Here is a 19,981-nt window from a genome sequence, read left to right as displayed (position 1 = left end):
TCTAAATAGCTTTTTGTAAGATGCCAGTAGTACTACATTAGATACTACAAAATGTAGACTGAGTTGATCCAAAAGAGTCTTTTGGGCTGTAAACTACAACTTTCAGTCTCCAATTCTAGGCAACTGTGTAAGAGAGCAGTTGAAAAAGCCCAGGTGAGACCTTCACAAAAAGAGTTTCCACTTTCAGCATTAATCGCCTAGCCCAACCATTCTTAACCTTTTGACCTCTGTGGACCCCCACTGAATCACTACTGGAAGCAAACGTTCCCCACCCAAGCAAATCTCATGATTTGAAACTCAAAGCAATACACAAAAATACAGAAACAAATATGCACCCAACATATATACAAAATAAGGAATATTTTATTTGATTCATAAACAAAAAATTGGATAATCACAATTGTAATTTTATTGGGAAAGTTGGAGCTTTTCAAAATGCATTTTTATTTCCAAAAGATGAAGTGCTTTTTAAGACACAACCACACATCACTGTCTTTTGTTCTCCTAATGCATACCCTCTTTTTGTTGCCACTTACTACTGCTTCTTCAATTTAAGCCACTAGTCGTCCATGATACATTTAGTTTGCTGCACTAGTACGGCTCCCTCAAATCGAGATAAGGATATCAACCTAACGAGCTTCCAATATCAAATTCCATCACATTTGCAGAGCATTTTAAAACTTTTTTTAAATTTTTGCTTCTTTATATTTAAGTACTTTATTAATTCACTTATATTATTTACATTTCTAAACAGTTACCGACCCCTTGAATATATGTTGCGGACACTCAGGTATCTGCGGACTGGTGGCCTACAAAAGGCCAAACAACAATTGAGATTAAGGAGATGCAATTTTATGACACTTTAAACTCTACATAAACATATGCCCACTGGACAGCGTTTTTTGTGTGATATTCTTGCACATATATGCATGTTAGAGTAAAGCCAAAAGAAGGCAAGAATTCGGTCTGTCATGTTTTTTTTTCGAGTAATGCTGATCAACATCCACAAAAAAGTGCTTCTCCACCAATTGTCAAGTTTGTGTGGGTAGATGGATAAAAGATAGAATGAGTATATTAGTTTAAGACTATATGGATGAGTGATTGCAGACAGGTTAGTGGGTGACTTAATGAATCAACCAAACATAAAATAGCTAATAACTACACTTTAATTTATAAAAGCCCAGACCGATGGGCTTTGACTATTCTTAGGTATTTTCTATATAACACTCCGAGAGAAGGCATGAATTTCCTTCATTTCTGGACCCAGTTTCACCTCCACTGCCAAACGTATTTTTCATTTCTTCCTACCCAGCTCCCCTTCCTGCTCCGTATGCTACTTTTTTTCCTTCCTCAATGTTTTTTTTTCTGTACTTCATGTATTCTCTGTTGCTTGTCCACCTCCCCCAGTTTCCTACTCCCTATGTTATTTTTCCTTCTTATTTATGTTTTTTTTTACGAGGAGCTGGCAGATGCAAAGTGGATCCTTTTTGGGGGCTTCACATGCACAGCCTAGTGACTTTTTCCGTATTTAATTTTACTGTTCTAACGTAGATGTCCGCCACCTTAAAACGGTTAGTTAAAACAAACGTTGGTAAAGCCAACAGGTCTCACCTTTGGAATCTAATGGCTTTGTCAATAATCTTCAGCGATGTTGTGCAGCATTTCCGATGCTGTACAGCTTAACAAAAAAGGAGAAACGATTAAAAAAAACTTAAGTAACAGCCATGCCATTTTTAGGTATGCACAAAAACTTTTATTTGTAAACAGCAGTAAGGACGGGCGTGGAAGCAGAAGCAACACTGTGGGAGCAAGGTGGAAGCAATACAGGGGTCTGAGTGGGGGTGAATAGACTAGGGCACGGGTGGTGAGAAGCAGCATGGTGGACGGTTAATGCAACACATAGGGTAGAAAAAGTACACAAAATGGAGAGAGAGAGAAAGCAACATGGAGCCCGGGGAAGAGGAATAAGGACACAGGCTAGAGAGAGTGAGGTGGATTTGGAGAAAAAGCATGCAGGCAAGAAAGCAAAGCGGGGAGACTCAAATGAGGGTGAGAGCATCACAGGGGTGGGCAGGGGAAAAGCATACAGCAGAGAGAGCGCAACAAAAAGCAGGGTGGGAGTGAGAAGCACACAAAAATGACAGCTGGAAAACTCATGAACTCTCGTGGAGTGCTTAACCAACAAAAGGGACTGCTTGAAAAGTAAGTAATGGAAGGACACAAGTAATGAGGTCATGCTCCAGGAGAGGGACATCACAAGAAGAGGAAAACAAATGCCCACACAAGCTAACAAATAAAAAGCAAATACATGAGAGTGAGAATAATGTCCCCCAATAATAAACAATGAGTGGTCTTTCTGCCCACTATAATGCCATATGAAAACTAATGACTGCCATGCATCATGACACCTGTCATGACAAATGTATGCGGCTCGATACATGGAGGCCATGTTAAGAAGGGTCTCCTTAAAACAAAATTGCAGTATTGCCAGCAATGCATGCAGGTGCATTTTCACACATGCACTCAGCAATAAAAACTGTCAAAGACAATAGTTCAACAGTGTAGAGCCGAACCCTATTGAGTTATTGCTGTTCGTTTTTATACTGATAGTAAAAAAGTAATAAAAGCGTAGACAATCACAGAATTGGAAAAGTTGTCTAAAAAGTGAGGTAAACGCAGGCAAATGTTTGAGTAAATAGACAATGTTCAAGCATACATTTCTGACAACTGCCAGCAAAACAAGGATGAATGGATGAATGGATGATCAGGTGCAGGCAAAATGTTCCAGTCAAGCTGAATCTGCTGTGCTTAGTTCTAGGACAACTACTGCACTGCTTGCCAACTTCCTGAACAGATCAAATCTGTCATTGTTAAAGAATCTATAAGTATTGCTATACTTTCAACGTGATTATGCATGCACCGATAAATGCAGTTCATATGTAAAATCTAGTAATAATGAACAGCTATCCTTCTGAATGGTTTTATTAAAAAAACATTGACGGGGTTTAATTCCAGTTAACTTCATAATATTATTTTGTTGTTTTCTAGTATATTACATTGTTTCGATTCAATGCTATTTTCCACCTCGTGCACACATAAATACAATTAGTAAACCATGCTCATTTCTATTAAATCCCTCCGCGTTTCAGACAACCGCAAATTAATACTGCTTAAACTAAAGGTCTCGTGGTTATGCCAAGTCTTAAAACATGTTGCGAGTGCCAAGCAAGCATAAAAGTTTGATGCTGTAATCTTCGCAAAAACAGAAGCACACGCATTAGGGTATTTAGCTTGACCTGCAGTAAGTCATACTTGTAATAGTGCTGCATTTTAAAAGGCTTTATTTGTGTTAGTGTTAGCAGACATATTATTGGTACCATAAATTTAAGTTCAATGAGTTTTCGCTAAGGTTAAATGTGTTCACAGCATCTGAGAGATCAAAGGCAAATTAGCAGGCAGGCCCTTCCATCTCTCAGAAATAAAGGCAACACGAAGGACTAGTGGGTATGTCAAATGATATTACTATAAGAAAGCCAGCTCAAACAATGCTAAGCTGGAGGTCGTAATTTTCTTTTTATTCAGTTGTATTCATCATCTTCAGAAGGATGCAAAGAGGAATTTTCCCTGTTCAGTTTTTAGAAAAATAAAATACACATTTTTTTTTTTTTAACTGGTCAATCACACTTTTTCTAACTCCTTAATAGTTCTTATAAATTCCAGACATGGTTAGAAAAAAGGTGTACATTATTTCCTTAACTTTTCATCACCCACATTTAATTTATTTTATAACATCTTCCCTCATGACACTAAGAGTTGGTACGTGCCAGCAAACCGCAAGGTGAAGTCAGGTGTGTCTAAATCTCCCACCGTCACACAGGCTTACCAATTGCAGACCACTTTTTAAAAACAATTTATTGTTAACATCACCGACAGTAATGCTATGACAATCTTGGTGTTGATGTCATGCAGTAAGATTGGAGGCAGACTAAACATCAAAATTACTTAAGTATAGATGAAGGAAAACGTTACTTTAACCTGTAAGAATCTGTTCTTAGCATGTTGTACTGCACATACACGTTTTGCTTACTCCTGCCAGATAGTCTTTGGCTCAGACGTTTGCAAGTTGTTGTTTTCAAAGAAGTCTTTTGAGCACCATGCTGTGATTTGACTCCTCCCTTGAGCCGCAATGGGTAAGGGCACAGACTCCATGTTAAATTGTTTTTCTCACAGTGGATGAGAATGTATTCGGAGTGAGTGAGACCTGAGTACTATGCAGTGTTAAGTGGGTAACAAAAGAAGAGATGTGATATTACAAGCTTCTGGTTCGGAGGGTGGGTGCATGTGAATCAACCGCAATACATATCACAAACTTGCTTAAAGGGTAAGTAACATTGTCCGTTCATATCAATTACATCTATAGATACACAAACTCTGCATAGACTACAAAGCAGTACCTTCTATAAGCAATAGTTCTGGAGTAGATGTTGTAGATATCTGGAACAAAGACCATAGAAGTGTATGGCCAACCACAGCTGCTAGCTAGCTACTATAATGCCTACACAGTAGTGCTTAGTAAAAGGGCGTGGCATTAACCATGTTGCCGCTCTATGGATATAAACTAGCAGATGGTTTCTTAAGAAACAAGTGAACTGTGTCCTGTGAGATACATGTAAGACACTCTTAGCTTTATGGTAGTGAGTATGGATGCACTTGACTATCCATCTTGCTATGCTGGCCTTAGAGATGGGATGACCCTTATAAGACTATGTAAAGGCTACAAAGAGCTGATCTGACTAGCAAAAATGCTTGGTCCTTTCAATATAATACATAAAAGCTTTTTTGACATGTAGTGTGTATAAAACTCTAATACTGAATTTGTTGTGGAAAGATGACTGAGAGCTTCATGGTCTGCTTAAAATGAAAATGTGAAACCTGGGTTGGTCCTGACCCCAACGCTATCATGGTGAACCTGAATGGTTCCTTTAAGGTAAGTGCTGCCCCCTCATTAATGCACTTGAGGGAGGTTATGTACAATAAAAATGCTATCTTCCAGGAATGGTACTATATGGTACATGAGTATAAAGGTTACCCCGTTAGCCTTGTGAGGACTATTTTGAGACTCTCCTGAGGCAGGAGATATCGGAGGAGGTATGACACTCGAGCGCTACATGAAAGCCTCAACTACTGGAATTCTGAAGAGAAATTAATGTTCCCTGTTGTGCACATAAGCTACTACAACAGTGAGATGTAAGCAGACTGGTGTGTAGAAAAAGCTTTATGTTTGCAGATGTAAGAGATAGCACATAGTGTCCTGGACGTTAGCATACATGAGGCGTATATTTTGAGAAGAAGGATGTGAGAACTAGGCAAATGGCCATTAGTTCTAGATAACTGATGAGGAAGCCCTGGTGTTAAAGGGCCCACACCCCTGTACAGTCATGGTGTGAAGATGCACTTCCACTTCTGTGAGGAATGCACCAGTGGTAATGGTCACCTGCGGAAGTGGGTCTGACAAGGGCCTGCTATGTAACAAGCTGTTGCTATCCCACCAATGCAGAAAGAGCTTAGTGCTGGCCTCCACCAACCGTACATCTTCCCAGTGATCCTCCACCTGTGACCACTGCTTTGAACACCACTATTGTATTGCGCGCATGTAAAGCCTGGCATGCGTTATAACATAAATATAGAAGGCGATTATCCCCAGAAAGTGCATGATACTTTTGATCGTGAATTGAAGATTGGGATGAAAAAGCAGCAGCAGGAACGCAACATACACTGGTCCTCGGGCTAGGTTTTCCCTATAACTGCGTTCGGCACAGATCAAAGGAAGGATTGGATCGGTGGAGGTGATAATTGGTAGCATTTCTTACAAGCTGTAGAGCAGAGAAGTACCAGATTGAGTGTGTTTGGCATGACTGTCTGCCTTCAACCTTGATCAGTCAAATGTTGAGATAGGGCAAGATGTGAGTGCCCCACTTCGCAGATGGACACCCACCACCACTAGATACTTTGTGAACACCCCCTGTGGTGACCCAGAAAGGATCTGGTAATAATGTGGGCAAGGTGAATGGGTATGTGGAAGCAAGAGTCTGAGGAAAATGTCATAATTTAGCTGCTTTCTCAGAGCAGAGGCATGATATCTCCCAGGACTGTCATATGGAAATGTTCCAAAACTACATATCTGTTGAGAAGCCTGAGGTCTCGGATAGGCTTGAGGAAGCAGCCTTTTTTGAAATGAGGAAGTAAATAGTACACTCTCTTTGCCATAGAGGCACGTGGGAAATCAATCTCCCCCTTGTGGAGGAGCACCTGTACCTCTTCCTCGAGGAGCTGGAGATGGTGGGGGTACATGAGAAGTTTGAGACAGTAGTTGTGGCAAACCCATTAGTCTGATGAGATTTCCTTCCAGCTAAAGAGGAAATCTTGTATTCTCCACCAACTAGTGTCAAGTAATCAGGCCTTGTGGGGGTAGGTAGGGAGTGTCACTGCTTAGAGGAATACACTTCTTTACTGAAGCCACCTTTGGCCTTCACCTTTTTTTCCTGGATACATCCCTGCTGTGTGCTCTGCTCACCTACTGAGGGAAGGTGTGTTGTTCCTGTTTTTGATACGACTGCAGCTTTTATGGGGATGTAACTTTCGCTCCACCACTGGGCAGCTGTTTACAAAAATTGTCTCTTGCAGCTGGAGTTTGCACGGCACCCCTTGACTTAGCTATCTCCGTTTCCGTTATCTTTTCCAGCAATTCCTCAATCTCAGAGTCAAAAATATGTGCCACGTACAATGGGAGGTTAAGGGGAAGCTGCTGGAGTTTACGTTTGAACCCAGCAATGCAAAGCAAGGAACGTATTCTGAAGACAATGCTAGTTTTAAGGCCCTGGATGCCTTGTCCACAGTGTCAAGCACACAACCAATGTTAGCATTTAACATGATCTTACCTTCGGACATTATCTCCTACTTCATCTTTCTACATTTGTCTCAAAGTTGTCTGACAAGTTCCTGAATCTCCTCCCTCTGAATCCTGGAGAGGAGTCTGACAAAACTGGCTATGCACCACTGTGTGGCTGCACCACTCTTTTGCCTGAGTCATTGACGAGTGTGCTCTCCTTATCAGGCCAAGGGACATCGCCTGTACCTTTGGTTAAGTAAGGCTCTCTAGTGTGAAGTACCACGGAGTCATTGAAGCTATGACCCTTAATGTAGATGGGATTGCTGGTGGCGGGCTTGAACTTCTTCTTTATCCTAGATGTCCACATCAGAGCAATTACCAACTTAACATTGTCGAGGTAGATTTAAGTATAACTTTAAGCGTGGATAGAAATTAGGCTGTGTGTTCAGACTTGGAGAGAGTTTCCTTAAGGTAGTCCTCCTGCACCACAAATATGTCCACTTTGTGGTGTCTCACAGGGGTGTGAAATTCCTATAGCCGAAGCCCAGGACATATTGTTTGGGGTCAAGGAGAACAAGTTTTCAGGTTTATTTTGTCCTAGGGACATGTGGGCCCAAACTCCCTGGAGCACAATCTCTTTGGCTGCCAATTTACAGTACCACATTATGGAGCAGGGAATGGAATTGTCTGCAATAAAGGTCATTATTTTGTGTCTATATGTTAATGCTGTTCGAACCTGTAGTTATGGTTCATTAATGCAAAGCTTTTCTTATTAGCGTGAGCTCGGACTGCACTACAGACAGCGGTTCCAGTAAAAACAAAAACAAAAAACATGTGGTTATAGGTTTGCAAAGTTTAACAATAAGATGCTACATATAATGCTACCTAAATGCTCTCTGATTAGATGCAAATATTTGCAGAAGCTTGAAAGCAAGATTGGTGATTCTTTGTTTACAAAATAAAATGTTCATAAGAAAATGCAATTGAGGAAAAAAGCTTTTTGCTAAACTACTGAATTTTTAGGTACCATTTCTTTGAAGTATCATTTAGCAAAATGTGTTGATGCATGCTAGTATTTCCAAAAGAAGCTTCATAATGGAACATCAGTGTAACCAGTTTCAACAAGATTATGGGAAACATGAAAAGAAACAAGTACTGGCAAAGCCAACAGGCCCGACAACAGAGATCAGTGTTTTGGTTTTGTCAATGTGTGTCTTGTTTTGACATGACATTTACAAAACGTTATTGTTGTGGGAGCTGCTGGGACCTCAACATTGTAATAAATATTAACAAAAATATTTTTTGGTCTCTAAAAGCACACATTGTAGCAGTAGTTCCTGGCACTGAACAAGACTACTTTGTGACCCTATATGCTCCTTGTGAAAGAGCAGGTTGCAGTCATTCACAGGGAAAACAGACGATACATGGATATAATTTTAATACATTTTTAATAAAAACAAAAGGTCTCGGTTAACATCAGACACAATTAGGGGCCCGATTTCTAAAGGCACAAAAGTTCACACATGGCATATGTCTGTGTATTAGTTCAGGTTTACGTATTAATGAATTCACAAGAATTTACAGAAGTAGACCAGGACACTGTACTCCTAGAAAATATTTCTGACCTTTTTTTTTAGCACAAGCAAACATACATTTGTAGATATACCCATGCGAAAGTCAGTTGAGCGCTTACAAGTTCACTTCCCTATAAACCTTTTTCCTCAACCCTGGAAGAAATTGTACTTCTGACCCTTGTCAGGAGTAAATTTCCAACCTTTCTCAGTATGGAAAAATGATCAGAGACAAGCTGGTGAAAACCTTTTGAACTTCTGCTTACCACTAGCTCCAGGCCCAGTACGTAGAGCTGTAAAAAGGTGTCAAAATAAGGGAAATGGCAGAATTCAAGCCCTACTATAGTATTAGCCCGAGAGGCTATTATCAGAACTCTTATATAGTGAGATTGCTGCTATAATTTGTTGCCGCACTACAAGGCACCAAAGGGACAAATAGATTTTTTTACAGGACAAGTATATTTATGAAATACCCTGTCCCATCGACAAGTAGATATTTTATTAAGTTCCACACCCCTGAGAGGACCCCAGGAAGACCTCGTGGTAGACTGTGGCGTCATACAGGAAAAATCAGGTTAGGGTATAAATCAGGATCTCCCACGGAGTTGTTCTAGTCGCCCCAATGGTCATTCACTCCTCTTGAATCTAAGGGCTGGCCATATGGACTTTCTGGGTCGGAAGAAGCATGTGGGACCACTCAGGCGACTCTGGTGAAGGCAGATGAGGTCAAGTGCATGAGTGTGGTGGTGAAGCAGGAGGTGGTGTCATAGGTGTAGGGAGGTGGATGGTGGAGGCAGTGGTGGAAGATATGGGAGAGGGCAAGTGCCTTTAACCCCTTGCCTCTTTAGCTCTGGTCCCAAAAGAGCGTCGGAGGAGAGATCTTCTTTAAAGGCAAGTCTTCTCTTGCAAGGGAGTGTGTCTAGATTCTTTGGCGGAGGTGGTTTTGCTAAGATATTAATGGTGACAAGATGAATAGAGCGTTCTGCTTTACAAGCTCTTTCTGCTGTACTGTGCCTCCGTCTCTTCAAATCTGGCTGTCGATGAAGCCTTCAGGATCAATGGGATCTTCAATACCAGCCTCAGCACTGCCTTTGGTGTCACACAGACACACATGGACACGAAGAGGGCATGCAGGGGATGAGGCACAGGCAGGCTGTAAGAGCACATGAAGGCACCCCAGCAGCATACTGAGTAGCTATAGGTGCTAGGTAAAAAGCTGCACAAAGAAGCGGTGGTGCAACAGGTTAGAATGAAAAATCCAAACAAGACAAGTGTAATGGGTTCTGGCAAAAACAGCAACCATCTAATTGGAAAACTTATGTAGAGTATGAACCTCGAGTTGTCCAAAACCACGTGTTTGTGATGTATGAGAGAGGGAAACTTGCAAATGCTTGAGTACATCAATATTCCAGAACCCACTACACTTGTCTTGTTGGGATTTTTCTCAAAACGGACCATGTCTTGATAAAGCTTTTCACAGGGTGAAACATGCTGGCTGCGCTTTTTGTATGAAGAAGAAGAACAAAGAAAATCTTCTATTATTGTGCATCTGATTAAAAAATGGTCTTCATTTATTACTCATGTATGTTGTCTCTGTAATAGAAAACAATGTTTTCAATGTTGGCCTATAGATGGTGGGCAGCAAATGCAAACAGCCTGTCGAACCTACATGTTGTGCAGGCCAATCAATGTATAGGTGTAATACTTCTATAAAACAAAGAACTGTAGGAGCGCTATTCAAACTGAAAGCAGTTTTCCCAGTTGATATTGACTCTGGGGAATGTTATGCATTTTAAATACAACAGTGTTCTAATACAAGAACATATGCGAAAAGAGTATTCATTGACTCACCAATATGTTCTCCACATTAAATAACATAATTACAAGTATAACAAACATTTTAGAGCGTGGATTTCAAACTGCTAGTAAATGGAATTATATTCTAATGGAATTAACCTATATGTGAACAGGTTTTTGTAAATGGCAAATCCACTCCTTAGCCAATTCAACCCTGTCCCGCCTTAATTTTACCTTCTCAGATGCCTCAGCAGCCAAGTCTGCCTATTTAAATCGTACTGCCAATGAACCAGAAGGTTTCCTTTATACTACCCTGGGTGTTTAGATTGGTGTGTAAATTTGGCTCAGTCTCAAGCTCTGCAGGTTATTGATCAGGTTCTTAGGTCCCCTCTGCACTCTACAGTTCTTAATGATGTTCCCATTGCAACTGTTCGAGACATCCATGTCTCTGCAAGTAAGTATTTACCTGTGACTCCAGGTACTTCTCTAAGAGCCCCCATGAATAGGAATAATTTAGGAAAAAATGTTTTTCCCCCACACACGAGGTTTGCAGAATCCTACATGTAAAATTCAGAGGGTCTCCTCAAGGGCAATGCAATATCTAATTGTGCTGCATTTAATGGGTATATCAGAAACAGACAACTTTGTCAAGGAACACCATTAAGAGACAGATCTCTAAATACTAATTACATCCAGAATACGCCTCCCAGCAAATGTGGAGTTTGCTATTAAGATTACCCCTCATGTACATTACTTTCCCCCTCCAGGTCCCACATCCTATCCGGCAATGTTCATATATTCTTAGATAGATTAGGCGTAGTAAAGTAATAAGCTGTTTCATGAAATTTGCTTTTTGAATGTAGAACTGGTCTGAGGTATTCAACACACAGACCTTCAGCAATTACATAACTAGGTTTTTTTGCAATGTGTCCTGTATTCCACTTCCTACACTCACATTCTATGACGGAGACAAGATTCTTTCAAATGTTGCCATCTCGATTCTTTCGTATCGACAAGTATTTAAGGACTGCTTGTGAGCTCAGATCCACAATCCAGCTTCCCAATTTAGGGCACTTCTACTTTCCAAAGGCAGTAGACCATTACCTTTTTCCTCCAGAACTGCCATTTACACTAATTCTCTTCAAAACAGTTCTAGCCTGAATACATACATCCCCCTTAGCCCATGTATACGAATGACTGTTTTCCCTAAACTCAATATATCTTTTTGCAGTCCATGGTTGCTGTGCAGAACATCTACAGCTAAAAGATGTTTCAACCGAATGCCACTTACTGGCAGCAACCTGTGATAAAGAGCCTGTGCCAAAATCGAATTGATCAAACTCAATCCTGCTCCTGCATCCGCTATTTCACTTATTATTGGGGGGGATTCCCCTATACCCCTCTAGATGCATAGCCCCCTAACGGCATAACGTTTATTCCAGCTTGTGCATAGTCTTCATTCCAGCCCGTATAAACCAGCACTGCTAGAAGTGTTTGTACCACTAAGGAGGCAGACAAGACAGGACCGCAAACCCACTCTGTGCAACTAAAACCTTTACTCCCAAATGAGGTCCGGTAAAACATGTATAGCCCCCTCCACAAGGAATAAGGGATGGTGAGACGATGAGGACGCCCGCAAGCACGCCTTGGGAGAGCAGAACTAAAGACAAGTACCCAACTGTTCTAGTTCTCCCATAATGAAAATGTTTGAAAAGAGCCAGGACATACTGCCCAGGATCACATTTATCGAAGAGCCCGATAAGGAGTAATTCTTGAAAATTAATGATTTACAAGGCCTGCCAGATTAACTAGTCCCACAGATCCTGCCTGATGGCCAGGATCCAGCAGTCCAAGCCAAAGGTAAAGACAACCACGGGGCAACTAGTCCACAGAACGGGCTTCATCTCTCTCCGGACCCCACTTTAACAATTTTTGCATGTTAAGAATCTCCAAGGGCTTGCATTGAGCTTGCCTCCTGTTTTGAAGTCTCAGGGCCATCAAAGACTTCCTCTGCCAGCACCGGTACTCTCTGCTGAGACTCCTGCCCTACCACGTGGTGCCCATGCAGCCCTTGAGAGGTGAAGCTGGCAGAACAAGGACTGAAATACACACACAGAACACCGAACAGGGAACAGGGAACGTTTTGACGCACCACCTGCAACGTAGCTGAAAAACGCCACGCCTCCCACTTCATGGCTAAAAACGACGCTCCACCTGCATCGCGGCTGGTAGAGCGACTCATCACGGCTGAAGAAAGGACACAACACCCGCTTGCGGCTGCTGATGACGCAAACCCCACGCAGCACTGTTTTCCAACACCGTGCAACCGGAGTTCTCACGCATCATCGCTGGGTGTCAAAGTCATCCATGAACCTGTGTGGATCCAAGGTGCCCTGACTGGAAATCAATGCATAGCTCTCTTGTGGGAGAGGAAAACAACGTGCCGCCGACCCGACCGGAGAAGAAACGACGCACAGCCTCACTTGCAAGTAAGGAATCGACGCATTGCTGACTTTTCTGACGCACGCTCTCCTGTGCAGCTTTATTTTTTACGCAAAGCAGGTACTTTGTATAAAATCAACTTTTCCATTGTTTTCAATGGAGTAAGACTCTTATTCTTGCAAAAATTCATATCTTGACTTGTGTATGATCGATTTTTGTCATTTTGGTCTTGTTTGATTTAGATCAATGTTACCTATTCTTCTGAACTGGTGCAGTGTCCATTTTGTAGTGTTTTCACTGTATTACTGTGCGTGTTGGTACAAATACTTTAAACATTGCCTTTGAGATAAGCCTGACTGCTTGTGCCAAGTTGCCAAGGGGGTGAGCAAGGGTTATCTTAAGTGTGTATCTCCATTGCCCTGACTAGAGTGAGGGTCCCTGCTTAGATAGAGTGCAAACTGACTGCCAACCAGAAACCCCATTTCTAACATTGGTGATTAGTGTTTTTTTTATTTATTTTTTTATATTGCCTTGGGTGCCCTAAGTGGCAAGGGTAAGCCCTTTTTATTTTGTGATAGTGCCTTGTGTACCCTAAGTTGCTACGGTATGCTCAGACATGGGTCCCTTGCTTGCTACGTGACAGGATTCAAGCTAGCCTGGCTGATGAAGGGTGATATCTTGAAACCGGTCCCAGAATGCTTGAATCTTGTCCAGGGAGAACCTGGCTTAGCAGTTCGGGCTGGACTGCTCCCATAGGGAGCAGGGTCAAGACTGATTTGCATATAGCTGGGTCTGAACTGGGGTGATGTGGCAGGCAAAATAACAATGGATTAAACCCAGATCTGTGACTGGGGGTACTCCCCTTCCACCTTCCCCCTTCCAAAAACAGATGAAAGGAGAGCCGTGAGGTGAAGGCTTTACTCGGTTCCTCGATTATCGTTGTTCAATCTAGGCCCTCCTATTTGGATTCTTGGAAGGCGGTGCTGGGGCCCAGGCTCAATGACACAACTGTGTCAAGACAAAAAATGCCTAACAGGAGTCCACAGTCTCACACCTACTGCAACAATTTTATCTACGTATTCGCTTATCAGGACATGCTGTAAAGCACTCCGATAAAACAGAATTCCTAAAACAAACATCACAAGAATTCAACGAGAAATCTGTGCTTTAAAAATCTATTTTAAAAATATGCTTTGACAATAACAACAGGGTAATTAATCCCTATTCTTAACTGCAAGATCTCTAGTCGCATACTCTTGTCAAGAGGACTAATCTATAGAGGAAGGCTTCTTCTGCCCCCAAATTTATAAGAAACTGGGCAACGCGGCATTTTGAGATAAGTAGCTAAAATCCCTCTGTCTTCTGTGTTAGCTAGCAATAGTTCTCAGCAGCTGTTTAACTACAATTGATTAACTTTAAATCCAATTTCAGTGCTTGAGTCAGAGTTAGCGGGAAAATGAAATAATATTTTCAGACACTGATTTTCTAATTCTGACCCTCTAGCTCTACCTTCAAGTGCAAACAATGAGGCACCATAAAGAGGCCAGTGGAATACCTTTACCAAAAATGTAATTAATCAATGGAATGGATGAATGTCCTCCATACTTGTAATCAAATTGCCTAAAGCTGCTATTTGTTGTTAGGACATATGTGGACAAAGCAGCAAACTTGGAATCCAGTGAAAAAATGCATTATACAGCTCTGAAGACACTTTAATACAATTTGCACACCTATCTTTACTATTAAATCTAATAAAGAATTAAATATGTAATTGGCTAGATGTTCTCTGCTCTCCTATTTCTGAACAGGTTTTATGATTCCCCTTTGCCAAAAATCTGCAATACAACCAGCCTCCATAATCCATCAGGAGAACTGACAAAGTATTTGCCCACCATAAAAGGTTCAAAGCAAAGTCCAAAGTGAATGACCAATACCACGATGTAAATAATAACGATTGTTCCTGAACCATAACAATATGTGGGGCATGCAAACAGTCACTGGAGAAACACCCATTTAAGCAGAACAAGTTTCACTCTGCTAACAAAGATGCCACTCTGCAGCCACAAGACAATAGTGTTTTATGAAGCCATACCACCTCAGGGCTTTAAAGTCACTACCCTGAACCTGCAAAAGCAAATCTGTTTCATATGGATTTAAATTTAACAGCTTCAAGCACGCCATATGTGATTGAGCCTAACTTTATTCATTCCCAATTGTTCCAAACCTAATTTATTTCATCCCACATATTTGGATAGTCTTCATGTCAACCATATAGTTTCATCAATGTTCCATAAGTGATCTCCTTTTCTATTTCATATCCTCCTTAATGTAAACACGATAAACAGTCCGTGTTTGTAAACGTAATTTCTTATCCTTATTTTATCTTCCAAAGTTTTACAATGTACAATATAACACCAACAAGTGTTTCGCTATCGCTGCATGGGTAGCAGCTGACTTCTTCAGGGCTACAATAAACCCAAAAACAAAATTAAGTACAAGGGGGGGCAATCCCATCTAGTGCAAACCTACCCATAAAATTAAATTCACCCGTGATCTGAACAAATTTAAATGTGAGCCACCACCAAGCTCACCCTTCTGACCAAAGTCTCCTGTAACCGAAAACAGAATGAACTGCGAGTCAATACCAATCGTCGAAAACCTCTGGATCATTCTGATTCAAACCTCCAATAACTGTACCTTCTCAAAGAAGACTTTATTCACCCATAAAAGAAATAGCATGGTAATTAGTAGTGGGAAGCTTTAAAATTAAAATATTATGTAATGCAGCACTCCTATCACCACAACCATGTTACAGAAACATGCTCATCCAGTCCCAAGAATTACCCAACAAAATCTATGAGTGCTCAATCCATGCACAGTGCTTCCTACCCAGCATTGGTCATTATCAATAGATTCACTAGACAGGAAAAGAAATCCTGTTATAAAGAAATAGAAACACTACATTACTAATATCCCAACTTATAAATGTAAATCCACACCACAAGGCATTCAGTTTCCCCTTACCTTGCAATGTAAGCAGACTCTACCTTCAAATTCTACACATAAGCCAGTGTCCCCAACTATTTGCATAGGCTGGAAAGAAACACAAGAGATACTTTTCAAAATGTGTATTCAAGTTCTCAATCACACTATCCTCAGTCAACTCCTGAGTCAATCAAAGGTCCTATACTTAATCTTGTAACACATAGGGACAACATAATATGTAAATACACGGACACATCTCCCAGTTTTTCAGATTGTTCCACAAGTTAAGGAAACGCTCTACAAAACACATCCATGTCCTTGTAAAGTATTAGTAGTAATAAAGTACTCATGTCAAATACGCGATTCAAATCACAAACCAATCATCTGGATTTAAAATCACCTGTCAGTATCACAATAGCATCCAGGTAAGGTTCTCTAATCATATTAAAATTCTCCCACAGTGTGTGTAGGTTACAATCACTTACATCAAAACCCAGATGTCTATACATACTACTCAAAATGCAGGATTTGATTGCAAACACGAAACGTGACATAGCATACTAAAATTAGGTCACATTTTAGCACCACATATTTAGCTGTGCTCTAATATGAATTCAGAATTAGCACCAACAAGCACCAGAAAGTTGTTGTCCATTAAAATATTTCCTATTTTTTCAAACAGCATTAAATTGTCAATTTTCAGCCTGCCACATTTTTCTAATTAGTTATAACCATGACTATTCTGTACAAAGAGTCCCAGTGCATTGGAAGGCCTATTCGCCTAAAAGCAATCATTCATTCCTGACAATATCTCTTCAAAGCTTTTGCCTTGTGGTGTAATAAGACTTTCCTGGCTACATACTACTTTCGAAGAACTTGAATAATATGAAGAACATTTTGTGAATTATTTCGACTTTCAAATCTCTCATAGACATTAAAAATATAGTAGATTTTACATGACCTAATGAATTACCATTGTGAGAGTACAATTCTAAGTCCAATTGAATAGGCATTAACCCTGAGTTACATGACAAAAACAGTAGAGGTTTTATAAATCACAATCCATAATAAGTAGAGAAAATAGCTCCAGACCATATCTCTTAAGATCCTCACGGGCCATTAAAATCACAATTGTTGCACAGCTAGAATAATTATCAATGTTGGTCATTTCTCCGGTTTTCAGCTCATAAAAGCAGATATGTTTAACATCCTTCGAAACTTACGTCTTTAAAATTTGGAATGACGTCAAATACTTTAAGTCTTTTTTTTATTTTTAGTACATAGATTGTACAATAGTGAAATATGTTGGTCACTGGAGCAAACTGCTGTTGCCTCGCATAGGCAACCACACTCATTTTTATATGAAGACTGAGGCACTTTTCTCCATGTTTTTGCATGCTGTTCAAAGTCACCCCAGTTTACTTTCTTTAGCGGGCAAGATGAGTTAGGTTTGGGCTTCAGCTTACTTACACCTTTATTCTCCACCTTAACCTTTAGGGTTTTTTAAATTGGCTTCACTATCAAATACAGCTGCGTTTGACACTGGCCCAACACCTTTTTATTTCGAGCGTGCAAGCGCTCTGACCTGTTGTAAACTATCTGTGGGCTTTTAACCATGCCCACCACACACTCATCACTATCACTCGTTTATGGGCTTGCCTTTCAAAAATCCCTTGTTACCATTAGTAAATGCTTGACGTTTGTCCCTCTTAGGGGTGGTTCTGTTACTGCCTTGGACACCGACTCTGTTACATGGAAAATTTCACACTTGCTGATACGTCTGACTGCGAGCAAACTTTTTCCTTTTGTGTCTCTTCTTTGCGTTCATGGCAGCTGTTCCGCTTTGAATTGACTCACTTATGTCAAATGTTTTACTTCTCATTTTCAATTTACGTGTCAACAAACGTTCAGTGAAGAATTTACAACGCTAATAGCTCTAGCTAAAGCAAGACCCATTGCATTGCAAATGCCTGTTTTCCCAAGGCTGTGCCTCCAATTTGAATAATTCTCGATGATGAGCTGACCTTTCACTTTTTTTTTTTTTAACTTAATTCTGTTGTAAAGAACGCACCAGATCTTGAAAACACTTGTAAATCGTGTTTTAATACAATCAGAAACCACCCCCTGCAGGAGGGGCACACAGCACCGCATGCTTCAGTAACTTCAGACGGACAAACGGTCTCAAACACCCATGACAGTGCTTATTCCACACCAGTTTTCTATGAACAGTCACACAATAGTGTGCAGTAGAGCATACTATAAATTCCTTAAATAATATTTATTTGGTCAATATGTTTATTAACCAAATAAAGAGCCTCCAGCATGCCTTGCAGGAAACACTGCATTAATTATAGCATTTCTATCTTAGACATCACAGATGTTTCGGCGATACGAGGAGATTTAAGAGAACCTGCATTTCCTTCTAGACGCTGACATTTGATTTGCCAGAATAGCATCATTAAATGGAGCTCTTTAACGCTTAGGAATCACATACGTTCCTCACCCTCGCCCCTTCTTGAATCCCCAAGCTAGGGGAAGATGAAAACGAAGACTTTTCTCTAAGATGGGCTGCAAATGATTAAATGCCATCTTAGTATACTTAATCGACATACCATAAGACCTTTCTTTTTGGTCATCCGTATTCGAAGAGCTTGACTGTTTTTACCTATACAGGCTCACAGACGCTGTATTTAAAATATTTATTTACAAACTTTTATACTGATGCTGCCAGGAGAGACTCAGACAATTCTCCAGGGAATGGAGGCTAATACAAAGTCAGAGGTACTGATTTGGATTGAATTGACAGCACAATTTGTGCAGATTGGCCTGTAGTCTTCGGACCTTTCCACTCGCTACTACATTTGCAGTTGTATAATTTATACAGTTCATTAAGAATGGATCATTCGGTCCAAATCTATAATCTTCTGATGTTAGACTAACAGGTTTTCGGGTCAAGGGGCCCTTTGGTGTCATGCTTCACGCACAGACGCTCTGAGTAAACTAGGGCTTGTAGATGCTCCTCTGTTGCCAGTAAAATCAAAACAGCAATTACAAAATGTAGTGTGCGTCTCTTCATTGGCTGATAAAAGTCTTTCAACTCCACAGTACAAGCAAACAGAAGTCTCGCCAAACAACAGGACCAGATTAGAAAATGTTTCCTGCTACTCTCGTTTGGCAGATAAAGTCTTCAATTCCACATGATTTGACAACAAACTCGATATAGCTTGGATCTCTACAATTAGCATAATATTTTCTCTTCTCATCATGACCATTTAACCCTTCAAGATTGTGTGTATTTTTTTTTTTTTTTTTTTAAGAGTTTTGACTGCATGCGCTAGCACATGCGTCTCGCTTGCGAGATACTTATGCTAATAAAAAAAGGGCTTGGGGCTTGCTCGTGGCTTACAATTTCTTTGCTAGTGTGGCATTCTTCTTTACACCCTCCTAGGTGGTCACTGCAGGCCTCTGTTCCTTTCTGTGGAGCAGGCACTAAGCACTGATTGATTCACCTTAATTAGTCAGTGCGGGTCCACTGCTCCTGACGTGAGTGAGCTATTATTTTTAACTTCTAGTGCCCCATAAAGAGAAAGCTTGTGAGTGCCAAAAACGTGCTTAAGAGGACAAACAAAATTGAAAAGTTGTATTTTCTATAGTTAACTTTCCTATATTTTCCCAAGTCATCTTTTCTCACTTTGCACTGATGATTATCTTGCTCTAAATATTGCAAAGCAACATTATTTTTTTGTTATGTGTAATTTCCGAAACTATGCTTTAACAGATAAATGTGCAGTACACCCCACCACATTCCAATTCAATCCGTTCCCCTGCAATCAACTTCAATATACCCCATCTCACCCAATATCAATCCACCCTAGTCCAATCCAATCCACCACATTTTAATCTTCCTAGCCCACTCCAATCTGCCCCACTCCGATCTAATCTGTCCCACTCCGATACAAAACAATCCGCCCCACTCCAGTCTGCCCCACTACAATCCAAAAATCTGCCCCCCCTATAACTCAAAACAATCTGCCTCACCCCAATCTGTCCCAGTACAAACAAAACCAATCTGCCACAATACAATCTACCCAGTTCTGATACAAAACAATTTTCCCTACTCCAATCCAAAACAATCTGCCCCACTCCAGTCTGACCCATTCTAAACCAAAGCAATCTGCCCCACTCCAATACAAAACAATCGGCCCCAACCCAAGCCGAAGCAATCTGCCCCACTCCAGTCTGCCCCACTACAAACCAAAACAATCTGGCCCTGTCCAATTTGTCCCAGTACAAACCA

At 40.7% G+C, this 19,981-nt stretch overlaps 1 protein-coding gene across 15 annotated transcripts in view; it reads right to left on the bottom strand.

The window, feature by feature from the left end:
* KCNAB2 (potassium voltage-gated channel subfamily A regulatory beta subunit 2) overlaps window positions 1–19,981 on the bottom strand; it is a 961,933-nt gene that overhangs the window by 792,938 nt on the left and 149,014 nt on the right. For 6 of the 15 annotated variants that reach the window (XM_069239974.1, XM_069239978.1, XM_069239982.1 and 3 more), the window contains exon 3: window positions 1,612–1,678. The exons of 8 other annotated variants lie outside the window; for them this stretch is intronic. The gene's annotated coding sequence lies outside the window, so the exon portion shown is untranslated. Of the gene's footprint in view, window positions 1–1,611; window positions 1,679–15,723; window positions 15,750–19,981 lie in introns of those variants that run through there. One more of the 15 variants, XM_069239981.1, reaches the window with a different exon arrangement.

This window comes from Pleurodeles waltl, chromosome 6, assembly GCF_031143425.1.
Source record: "Pleurodeles waltl isolate 20211129_DDA chromosome 6, aPleWal1.hap1.20221129, whole genome shotgun sequence".
NCBI lineage: Eukaryota > Metazoa > Chordata > Amphibia > Caudata > Salamandridae > Pleurodeles > Pleurodeles waltl.
The sequence above is the reverse complement of the archived record's forward strand: the minus strand, read 5'-3'. Positions and strand labels throughout refer to the sequence as shown.